At 46.4% G+C, this 11,630-nt stretch overlaps 1 protein-coding gene across 4 annotated transcripts in view; it reads right to left on the reverse strand.

The window, feature by feature from the left end:
- Window positions 1–11,630, reverse strand: part of UBE2O (ubiquitin conjugating enzyme E2 O) — a 63,285-nt gene that overhangs the window by 50,192 nt on the left and 1,463 nt on the right. The gene's annotated exons all lie outside the window — the stretch shown is intronic.

The raw sequence follows: 11,630 nt of genomic DNA on the forward strand, positions 1-11,630 counted from the left end.
GGGACAGTAAACAGGACATGAAGTAGTATAATCTCAGGTAATGCTAGGTGCTATGAGGGAAAAAAGCTGAGTAGATCAGAGCGATGGTTCTCTCTCCTATCTAAGTCTCTGAAGCAGTGCTACCCAATCCAGTAGCCACTATGGTAAAAAGAACGCACAGTCTCTCATTAGTACTTATCATATGAGTTATATGTTGATATAATATTTTGAATACACTGGGTTAAGTAAAATATATTAAAATTAATTTCATCTGTCTCTTTGTTTTTTTTACTTTGAGACAGGGTCTTGCTCTGTTGCCTAGGCTTAAGGGCAATGGGTCGCACGATCACGGCCCATTGCCACCTCGACCTCCAGGACTCAAGCGATCCTCTCACCTCAGCCTCCTGAGTAGTTGGGACTACAGGCGTAAGCTGCCACGCTAAGATAATTTCTGTACTTTTTGAAGAGATGGGGTTTCACCATGTTGCCCAGGCTGGTCTCGAACTCCTGGCCTCAAGTGATCCGCCTGGCTTGGCCTCCCAAAGTGTTGGGATTATAGCCATGAGCCACCATGCCTGGCCTCTATTTACTTTTTTCAGCTGTGGCTCACATTGTATCTCTATTTTTCAGGATCCTTCCAGAGCAGAGGTGGGAAAACTACAGCCTGCAGGTCATGTCCAGCCTACTGCCTGTTTCTTAAAATTTTATTGGAACATGGCCATGCCCATTCATTTGCTTACTGCCTCTGAATGCTTTTGTGCTATAATGGCAAAGCTGAGTCGTTGTGAAGGAGACAGTATAGCCTGCAACACTAGGACATTTATCATCTGGCCCTTTACAGAAAGTTTGGCTGGCCCCTTATCTAGAGGGCAGGGCCTGTGTGGGGGTATCTCTCTCCCCACAGCACCCAGCACAGTGCAGGGGGCACCCGTGTAGTCAGTGAAGAGAACCTGCACTCGGGCAGCACAAACTGGCCTAAGTTTGAATTTGGGCTGGCCTCTCACTTGCTATGTGGCCTTGGTGAGTTATAAGCTTTCTCTGGGTTTCAGTCTTTCCTTTTCTAAAATGGGGCACTGGCCACTTTAAGGGAAGTGAGATGACACAGGTAAAGTGTGAGTTAACATGCCTGGCTCACAGCAGGAATCCATTGACACGGGCTGGATAAAAGACAGCAATTTCATTAAAATGCTGAATAATCACTCTCCTCTTGGATTGGGTGTGTTATACTCAAAACAACTATCATATTTGCATCCTAAAATGAAATGAAATCAAATGAAACTTCTTAGCAACAGCAGTGCATTAATAATAACCACCAGCAAGCAATGGGGAGGAAGAAAGAGGCAAGCCTTTCTAACACTAAAGCACTGGCGGATGATGAGGCCGCCTCATCCCTTTCCTGCCCCTCCTGCAGCCCACCTTTGGACAATTCCCGGTTCATTAACACTGGCACTAGAAGAATAAGCAGAGGGGAGAGAAAAAGCCTCAAACCAAAGACGTACTAAAACTGAACCCATTGACATCAACGAGGTTTGGAAGGGCCCATATCAGTGCAATTCAAAGGACAGTCCCAGCCAGCAGCATCAATGTCACTGGGAGTTTGTTAGACACGCAGATTCTTCAGCCCAATGGAATTAGGACAATTTGCATTAGGAGACCCTAGGTGATGGCATGCGGCATTCACCTTGGAAAAGTGCTGGATTAGAATCCATTTATTCATGCTCTCTTCACTTCCCCCTCCCCCTCCACTGATAAACAGGGGTGGTTATATCTACTTTCAATAGATGGTTCCTGACTCCTTCAAAGTAATAGGCCTGGCGTAGCCACTGCAACTCCAGGCCCCGCCCCCAAGGGTCTTGGTGCAGGCAGAGTGCATAGCCTAAGCTGCGTTCCTGATTCATTTGCAGTCGGGTGGGGCATTCTTTTTCCAATAGAGAGCCTCGTTCGTACTTAGCCATCCTCCTAAGGTGAGGACTGGGTGCTGATAACCATTCAGGAAACCCACGTGTGTGGAATCTGCCATTTGTCAAGTGCTTTAGGCGGGGTTCTTACAGGGGAAATGCAGCCAGAAGCAGCTTCATTTCGACCACAGGTGACACCAGCTCTAGCTAGCTCTAGCCTAGTCCACAATGCACGTAGTCTGCCTGGGGAGCCCGCGACGGAAGTTGCCAAAGTAGTAACTACAATATGGTGTATTCTGATTAATCTGCTCTTCCTAGTATTAGGATGCCCATATGTCCCAGTCCTGGAGTAATTATTCATAGTACTCTCAAAAGAACCCAACTTGGGCAATAAATTACTGTACATGGTCAACACACCTAGTACGGGGGGTGGGAGACAGAGTGGTCTAGTAAGGGGCCCATACAGCTCCAGCACAGACCACAGGGCATCTGGAAGAAGACTAAGAATACTATTTGTAGTAAGTGGGAGGGAGCAAACTGGTCATTCATGAAGATGTTTCCCAAGAATCTGCATGTGCGTGATAGCACACAAGCTTTAGGATTTGCTGTCTCTGTTTCTCAAGGAGCTTCCCATCCAGGAGAGAATGTGGGTGTGCCATGGGGCATGAGAGGAAGGGAACGGCACAATTGAGTTGGGGAAAAGCAGTCAGATTGGCTGGAATCAACTGAAGAGGCAGGAGATGGAGCAGGAAGTGTAGGTGAGGGGCCCTGAATGACAACCAAGGCATGATCAGAGGCTGGGTCCTGACACAATCCAGGCGATCACTTGGGAGGTCAGCCCTTTGGAGGTCAGTTGGTGGCAGCGCTGTTCACTGGTTGAAGGAGGGACTAGAGGCAGGGAGACCAGGGAGAAGGCTACACAGTGCAGGCATGAGGCAAGCAGAGAGCAAACCAGGGTTATGAAAGGGAAATGCAGGCACAGGATGCAAGAGGCCTCTCAAAGAACTGATGACAAGTTAGAATGAGGGCCAAAGAAGGTAAATTAAAAATGACCCCAAATGCTCTAATTTTGAGAAGATTCAAGCTTAGGTATTTAGGGGTGAAGTGCTATCATGTCTGCCACTAACTTAGCAGGAGTTAGTACCAGACATAATTCAGGAGGAAATATATTTACATAAGCATACAGATAAGGCAAATATGGCAGGATGTTAACAACTGCTGACTCATAATGGTTGGGAGTTAGCAATTACTGGCTTTCAACATTTTGGTATGGTTAATATTTTTTCCTATTAAAAAGTTGGGTCTTGGGTTCAGAACCAAAAACAAAAAAAGTTGGGGAATATATATATATTTTTTTTCCTCGAGAAAGAGTCTCGCTCTGTCGCCCAGGCTGGAGTGCTGGGGCACGATCTCGGCTCACTGCAACCTCTGCCTCCTGGGTTCAAGCAATTCTCCTGCCCCAGCCTCCCGAGTAGCTGGGATCACAGGCACCCACCACCAGGCATGGCTAATTTTTGTATTTTTAGTAGAGATGGGGTTTCGCCATGTTGGCCAGGCTGGTTTCGAACTCCTGACCTCAAGTGATCCACCCACCTCGGCCTCCCAAAATGCTGGGATTACAGGCGTGAGCCACCGTGCCCAGTCAGAACATTTTTTTTTTTTTTTTAAGTCCACAGACTTGGGGATGGGAAGGGCAGTCACAATCACAAGATTTTATACCCACAAAGTCTACATGGCACAATGGAGCTATCAAGTAAGCAGCTGGGCATGTGATGTCATTGTGGAAGTCACCTAAATACAGGTACCAGATGCAGCTACAAGCAGGGAGGTCACTCCAAAAAACTGGGGAGGAAGAGATAAAGAAAAGAGAGGTCTTTGGAAAAGCTGCACATCTACGGGTAAGAGGAAGACAAAAGGCAAAAAAGAGAAACATTTGGTATAGTCTGGTATAACAGAACCCCAAGGAAGGAAATACCGTTAAGAGGGCATGGTCGGCCAGGCGCGGTAGCTCATGCCTGTAATCCCAGCACTTTGGGAAGCTGAGGCGGATGGATCACCTGAGGTCAGGAGTTCGAGACCAGCCTGACCAATATGGTGAAACCCCGTCTCTGCTAAAAAGACAAATATTACTCAGACGTGGTGGCGGGAGCCTGTAATCCCAGCTACTTGGGAGGCTGAGGCAGGAGAATCGCTAGAACCCAGAAGGCAGAGGTTGCAGTGAGCCAAGGTTGCACCACTGCACTCCAGCCTAGGCGACAGACTGAGACTCCATCTCACAAACAAAACAAAACAAAACAAAACAAAGAGGGTGTGGTCAGCTAGGCACCGTGGCTCACGCCTGTAATCCCAACACTTTGGGAAGCTGAAGTGGGAGGATCACTTGGGGTCAGGAGTTCGAGACCAGCCTGGCCAATACCATGGTGAGACCCTGTTTCTACAAAAATATTTTAAAAAGCCGAGTGTGTAGTTCCAGCTGCACAGGAGGCTGAGGTGCGAGCACTGCTTGAGCCCAGGAGGTGGAGGCTGCAGTAAGGTGTGATCACGCCACTGCATTCCAGCCTGGGTGACAGAGCAGAAGGCTGATGGATCAAAACGAGGACAAGGACTGAGAAAATGTCAGCAAATGCAGTGATCAGAAATTCACTAGTCATTTGTGACCTTCAGGGGAGCCGTCACACTCAGTGGTGTGAGAGGTTAGACAGAAAATGACTGAAGGCGAGAGCAGGTCATGAGGAAATGGAGGCAGACATCCATTTCCCCCAGTACAGTGCTGGGATGACCCAAAAGCACACTGGGGGACCAGAGAAATGCTTTCTTCCTTGGCTTGAAGATGATGTCATCAACCTTCAGGGCCCTCAGAATCCCTTAAATAATAAAACAGTCAGAGCACATGAATACCGGGATGCTTTCAGCACTGCATATGTCAAGCCCTGAGGCTCCCAGAATCCCTGGAGACGTATTTGTGTGTCTACACTTCCCAACTGCACTAGCAGTGACCACACACACAGTCTGCTGAATCTGCCGGTCAAGGTATCTATCTTCAACTGCCCTCTTCCAGAGGGAGCTCCCACAAAAAGGACCAGAATTAAAAGGAGGAGGAAGAACATCATCGGAGCTGCTGAGTGTGAAAAGACCAGCTCTCTTGCAGGATGCAAATGAAGGCCTCTCTTTTTAAGGGTGCCTGCAGGAAATCTCTCTGTCAGTGCTAGCTGGGAATATTCATGTCATTGTTGGGTAGGACTGACTGCCTTTTTTTTTTTTTTCTTTTTCCAAGCATGACTCAGTGTTTTAATTTTTTTTTTACTTTCAATTATCATAGTCAGACTGTTTCCCAGGTATAGTTAAACCAAAAGTGACCTGAAAAATGTCTTACTCCTTTGACTTAGCTGCAGAATATTAAATATTGCTGTGGCCTCTCTAAAAATGCAAACCAACTCAAAATCCCCTAACCAAAGAACCAGATTAAACCCAAAAAGGACATTCATTCCAATCCTTATTGCCCACTGAATACTTCTGAGTGGTATGTCAACTGACTGCAATGTTTAAACCATAAAAATGTGCTTTTCACAATACTGCTTCAGGAGAACACAGCCTACCTGTGTCTAGGGGTGACCTGGACAAAGCTGACCCAAGGATCCATCCAATACAGTCAGCCTGGATTGAAGGACATTAAATCCTCAACCACAGAGTATAGCTAACGAATAAAACAAAGGCAAATAACTTGGAGTAGATAAATCCAGAGAGTTATCCAGTAACACAATTCAATTTTATTCTCAACTACAGCAAATTCCAATAAGCATTTTGCTCTTCCCTGGCTATAACTGCACACGTCAAGTGGCTCCTGACAGAGTCCCCCCGCGGCTGGCTGGAATGTCAGAAGATGAAGCAATTCCGAACGGGCACTCTTGCTCAGTAAGAGCTGCAAATGTGGATGGGCAGCATTTAGACCATGACCTTCTCCAGGACTGGCACCCATTCATGGGCAAGTGGAGCCTCAGGAAGGAGCTACAGTTAAAAATACCGAGATCCTATTAAGTGAGATAAGTGATAGCCTCTTGTAAACTGGAAAGCACATTATAGACGTTCCTGATTGTAACTTGCCCCTTTTGATTGTCATTTTAAATCAGCAACTCCCCATCGCCATCCAGAAGCAGGCTAAGCCTTGGGCAAGGAAACTCCAAAAGCTTCCATCAGAATAGGAGCACAGACCATGTCCTCCTGGGTGAAAACCCACGTCACAGAAAACTACCCTGACTCCAACTCTGAGGGGACCGACCACCAGGGGCAGCTGACACTGATCACGTGCCCAGGACTGTTGTGCTGGCAATTCATGTTATACACGACAATTGCACCCTTTTAAAAAGTGCTGGCCCCGAACAGGTTCCATTGGATTCCATGAGCCCCAGTGGTGGGTTAAGTAGTAAAAAACAGAAAAAGTTCCTCTTAGTATAACAGGAAAATGAAAAAAAAAAAAAAAAAAAACCAAACAAACAAAACAGAGAGAAACAGGGATAAAAGTGAAGTAGAGATGGGGAAGGTGCAAAGAGGCCTCTAATGTCCTAAAGCAAAAACACACGGAAACCGAAGGGAACAGAAACTGAAATTGAGGTGGAACTCAGCCTCTCCAAGGAATCCTTCCTGAACCTGTCTCATGACTCAGCATTCCCAGCCGGAGGATGACAGCAGCAGAGCGGACAGGAGGTCAAGTTGGAGCTCCTAATGGAGCTGACCACTTCTGAGGCAACACAGAAACGCCAGTTACGTGGAGTGTCTGCACACTTGTTTTGCTCTAGGAGGTGGAGTTGGGGAATAAAACTGAACTGCAGTTCAGTGTTGGAATGAATCAGACTACAGAGGTTGCTTCATTCAACACTGAGGGGCAGTCAAAGGTTCTCTAGAAATGCAATGTGTTTTTGACAGTTATTTTGAGAATGACTGAGGGGTCAGGGAATGAAAAGAGTGGAATCTGCAGAAGCACACCGCCAGTGCGAATGCAGCGTTCCTCCCATCCTGCTCCCTACCCATCATCTCCCTCCCTCCTGCCTGCCCACTGGCACAACTTCCACCCATCCCAACATCCTGCGCCTCTCTCCCTCCTCACTTGTAGTACCTCCTATTACACTAAGACTTTCAACTGTTTAAAGAAGGGATGATTAATGCCAACCACAAGGCTTGTGATTCATGTTGGATCAGGGCACTCGGTCACATATAGTAATGATCTCTGAATCCTGAACTTAAGTATTCTCAGGTGAGAACAAAGTACATTTAGTTCAATTTGTATTCAGATTCCTCCACTTAGAAGTGTGACACTGGGCAATTTACTCAACCTCTCTGTTCCTCAGCTTCCTTCTCTGGAATATGGGGCTAATAATAGCACCACAGGGTTGTTGTGAGCGTGAAGTAAAACGTCTAAAGCACTAAGAGTGCCTGGCACACAGTAACAGTATCCTGGATCATGACTGCTCTTATTACCTTAAAATATAAAGCAATACTCTATCATCTTTGTAATTTATAATCTCATTACCAGTCTTGAGAATTTCAAGAGACCTTTCAGACTCTGGAAACATACATACATACATACAGATTCATTCCATCCCCCTCCTGGAGGATGGCCGGGGTTACTTTAAATGTGCATTACTGAATTTCTCACAAAGTAACAGAGGTAGGAAGTTCATGAGTATTTCTAGAAGAGGTTTAATAAAGTCAAACCTAGAATCCATCTGGTCACTAGCAACACGAGCCATTAGGAATTCCTATGCCCCTGAAACAACCACCTTCCCCACAACCCGCCTCGTGCACCTTTTGCTTCCCAAGGTGCCTCTTTGGTGCAGCATCACCCTCTTTCTCATGGAAGTGATCTTCTGAAGGCACAGGGCTGGCTCTCTCTGACAGACATCAGAATGCTGTCTGCTAATAACCAAGTGGCCATCCTAGGCTCGACCCAGCTACACTTCTGGTTATTCCATCCGAGCAGGATCATATCGGGGTTAGGAAGATAGACCTCTTATTTCATTGCAGAGGCAGAAAATGAGGCAGTGACTTGGTCAAGGTCATTCAGAGTAGGTGACAGCCAGGAAGAGCACCCAAGGGTTTTGGCTTCCAATCACAGTACAAAACACACACCCTTCATCTGGGGAAAGTACCCTTGAGTCAGGCAGCAGCCAGACAGAAGCACCATCAGGGCATTGAGGCCCGAGGGCTAGAAGGGGAAAAATCAAGGGACAAAGAATAAAATCACAGAACAGCTATTAAGAGTCTACAAGTGCTGTGATCCTATCTGAATAAAATGCAATTTAGATTCACTTAGTCCTGCATCTTGGTTAACCTTATATAACTTCTTCATATTACATCACTAAGAACAATTGCTTTTAATGGGCCCAGCACCCAGACAAGTGAGACAAACTTCACGTGCCATGATGCTACACCTAAATAGCTTTCCCCATGGAAATGCTGGCCAGCGTAGGAGCCAAAAATAAACTGCAAAGCCAATTCCCAAGGGACCTGTCATCAGGGATGTTTCACACACACAGCTTCATAAAAGCAGGGTGATCACAGACAGCCCTAATTTAGAGGCACTGTATCTCAAACCTGGTGAAACCCTGAATGTCATGGCAACTTAAAACAAAAGACAATGCAAAAGAGATGAAAAAGCACAAGAAAGCTAAAGCATAAACGCTTTGCCTCCAAAACGAAGGCTGAACTTGAACTGACAGACAGCAGTCCTGGTCCCTTACCTCGCAGGGGGCTGTTGTGCCCAACCATGACAGGTGGAGACCAGAAGGACCCACCACGTCTAGCCAGTGCTCATGAAGGTTTAAGTGGCTGCTGGCATTTGGCTTTATTACAAAATTTTATTCCAAGGATGACTGGTGATGGGGAAGGGGCAAGCCTCCTCTAAGGAGATCCATGGCCAGATGGACAGTTTCAAGTGGCTACCTCGCTGAACAGGTCAGAAGACTGGAGAAAGGAAGAAGCATATAAGAGACACTGGCCACTAGCTCCTTTTGAGTCCTTAAGAGGCTTAATTTTGGTGGCTGGAAGCCTCAGGAACACGACAATAAATTCCATAGCTTCATGGAAGAACTTACTTTGTTTCTGTTGCCATTTTCATGAAGGCAGCAGGGAAAGGACATGACTTGCTGCCCAGTCTCTTCATCTCTCTTTGTAAATTTGTTCACTAAAAACTTGAGACTAAGATTAAGCCTTTACTCATTGCCCTCCAATTTACAGAGAAAACTACAAAAATACGCCACACCCTATGAAACACTCCACATTAAATAGATACTACTAAAAAATTTCAATGGGGCAAGGCACTGTGGCTTATGCCTGTAATTCCAGCACTTGGGGAGGCCAAGGCCGGTGAATCACTTGAGGCCAGAAGTGCAAGACCAGCCTGGCCAAAATGGCAAACTGCCGTCTCTACTAAAAATACAAAAATTAGCTGGGTGTGATGGCGCATGCCCATAATCCCAGCTATGCGGGAGGCTGAGGCACAAGAATCACTTGAACCCGGGAAGTTGAGGTTGTAATGAGCTGAGATCGTGCCACTGCACTCCAGCCTGGGTGACAGAGAGAGACTCTGTTTAAAAAAGAAACTCACACACAAAAATTTTCAATAGGTAGCAGCTTATTAAAAAAAAAAAGTTTCGAGCGGGTGCGGTGGCTCCTGCCTGTAATCCCAGCACTTTGGGAGGCCGAGGCGGGCAGATCACCTGAGGTCGGGAGTTCAAGAACAGCCTGGCCACCACGGAGAAACCCCGTCTCTACTAAAAATACAAAAAATTAGCCGGGCGTGATGGCGTATGCCTGTAATCCCAGCTACTCGGGAGGCTGAGGTAGGAGAATCGCTTGAACCCGGGAGGCAGAGGTTGCGGTGAGCCGAGATGGCGCCATTGCACTCCAGCCTGGGCAGCAAGAGCAAAACTCCGTCTCAAAAACATAAATAAATAAAAAATAAGTTTCTCAAAACCATCACTACTGTAGTCCCAGCTACCTGGGAGGCTGAGGCAGGAGGATTGTGTGAGACCAGGAATTCAAGGCCACCTGAGTAACAGTGAGACCCCATCCCAAAAATAATAAACAAACCAGTAACTCAAAAAAAAAAAAATCTGCCACTACATTATTTTGTCAATAATTGGGTTCTCAAATCTCATAACTAGATTAGTCAATCTTGGTCTAATGGTCTTTCCTTTACGGCATACTATCACCTTGATGGAATTCATAAGGAGCAGGAGGTGAGAAGAAAAATCATCCTAAGCCACAGTTCTGCAAGGTCCCAGGACCCACCCTACCACCCTGCTTGGTGGTCAGTAACAGACCAGGAGACATTCAGCTAATCAGTCACCTGTATCTATAGCTCATGGTAACAGAGCTACCTATCAGGTATAAACTCTACCCTCCAAAACAAACCTATTCTAAATCCTAAAAGAACTATATCTTGCCACCCATAAATGGGCATCCCATTCCACCACCTCCTTGGAATTTCTGCGTCCCTTGGCTTTTGCTAAACCCAGATGCTACAATGACAAAATACCACCACCGAGCCACAAAACGGATTTCAACAAATTCAAAGCAAGTCACAGGAGGCCAGCTGCAAAATCTATCCAAAGTGGTGCCTCAAAGTTGTTGTTTTTTTTTCTTTTCTTTTGAGACAGAGTTTAACTCTTGCTGCCCAGGTTGGAGTGCAATGGTGCCATCTCAGCTCACCACAACCTCCGCCTCCCTGGTTCAAGCAATTCTCCTGCCTCAGCCTCCCGAGTAGCTCAGGTTACAGGCGTGCGCCACCAAGCCCAGCTAATTTTGTATTTTTAGTAGAGACGGGGTTTCTCCATGTTGGTCAGGCTGGTCTCGAACTCCTGACCTCAGGTGATCCGCCCGCCTCGGCCTCCCAAAGTGCTGGGATTACAGGCATGAGCTACCACGCCCGGCCGTTGTTTTCAATTTAACTCCAAAATAGGTATTTTAAGTCAAACTCTGTATAATTACACATAGTGCAGGAGGCAGACGGAGCATAACTGTAAACAAAGTTAACCACCAAAGTCAAGACGCACGGGAACAACAACTGATAAACATGGCGGCTCCCAGTAGCGAGCTGGGCCTACCTCCCTGAGTCCTAGGGCAGGAGGCCACAACACAGAGGATGCTGCAGTCAAATGAGTTGCGTTCCAAAAATCACGAATCTCTCAAATAGATGGGTGGTGAAAAACATTCTTAAAAACTCACAGAAAGACACCAGCAATCATCTGGTGTCACACAGTATACAGCAATAATCCTCTTTTCCTGACACAATACTGGGTAATTTTTAACAAGCATTCTGTTGCACAAAAGTAATATTTTCCAAATACTCTTGTAAATGGACTGATAATTTTCCTTCCAAGTCTCAGAGCTGTTGCCTGATTCACATTTCTCTGAGGGGAAGCAGGGTCCTGTGTGTGGATTTGTGTCTGTGGATGTATGTGCATCCCCAACAAAAAGACCCCGCTGGTATCAGCAGTCACTTCTGCCTCTAGGAAATGGATCATGGGCTCTTCTCTGGAGTGGGGCCTTTTTCCTTCTCAAGCCGTTGTCACAGACCCCCCTTTGTAGTTTGACATGAAACCCCGTTCCTCTATAGTCTTTGTCTCCCACTGTGTGAGAAACCCAGATCAACTTCCAAAGTGCCCTCCCCTGAAATCAGACCTCTCAACCTCCCAAGGACCTAAAACAGCGTAGGCCTGATTCCTGCTTAGAAATGTTTTCTTGAAGGGGAGGGGA

This window comes from Pan paniscus, chromosome 19, assembly GCF_029289425.2.
Source record: "Pan paniscus chromosome 19, NHGRI_mPanPan1-v2.0_pri, whole genome shotgun sequence".
NCBI lineage: Eukaryota > Metazoa > Chordata > Mammalia > Primates > Hominidae > Pan > Pan paniscus.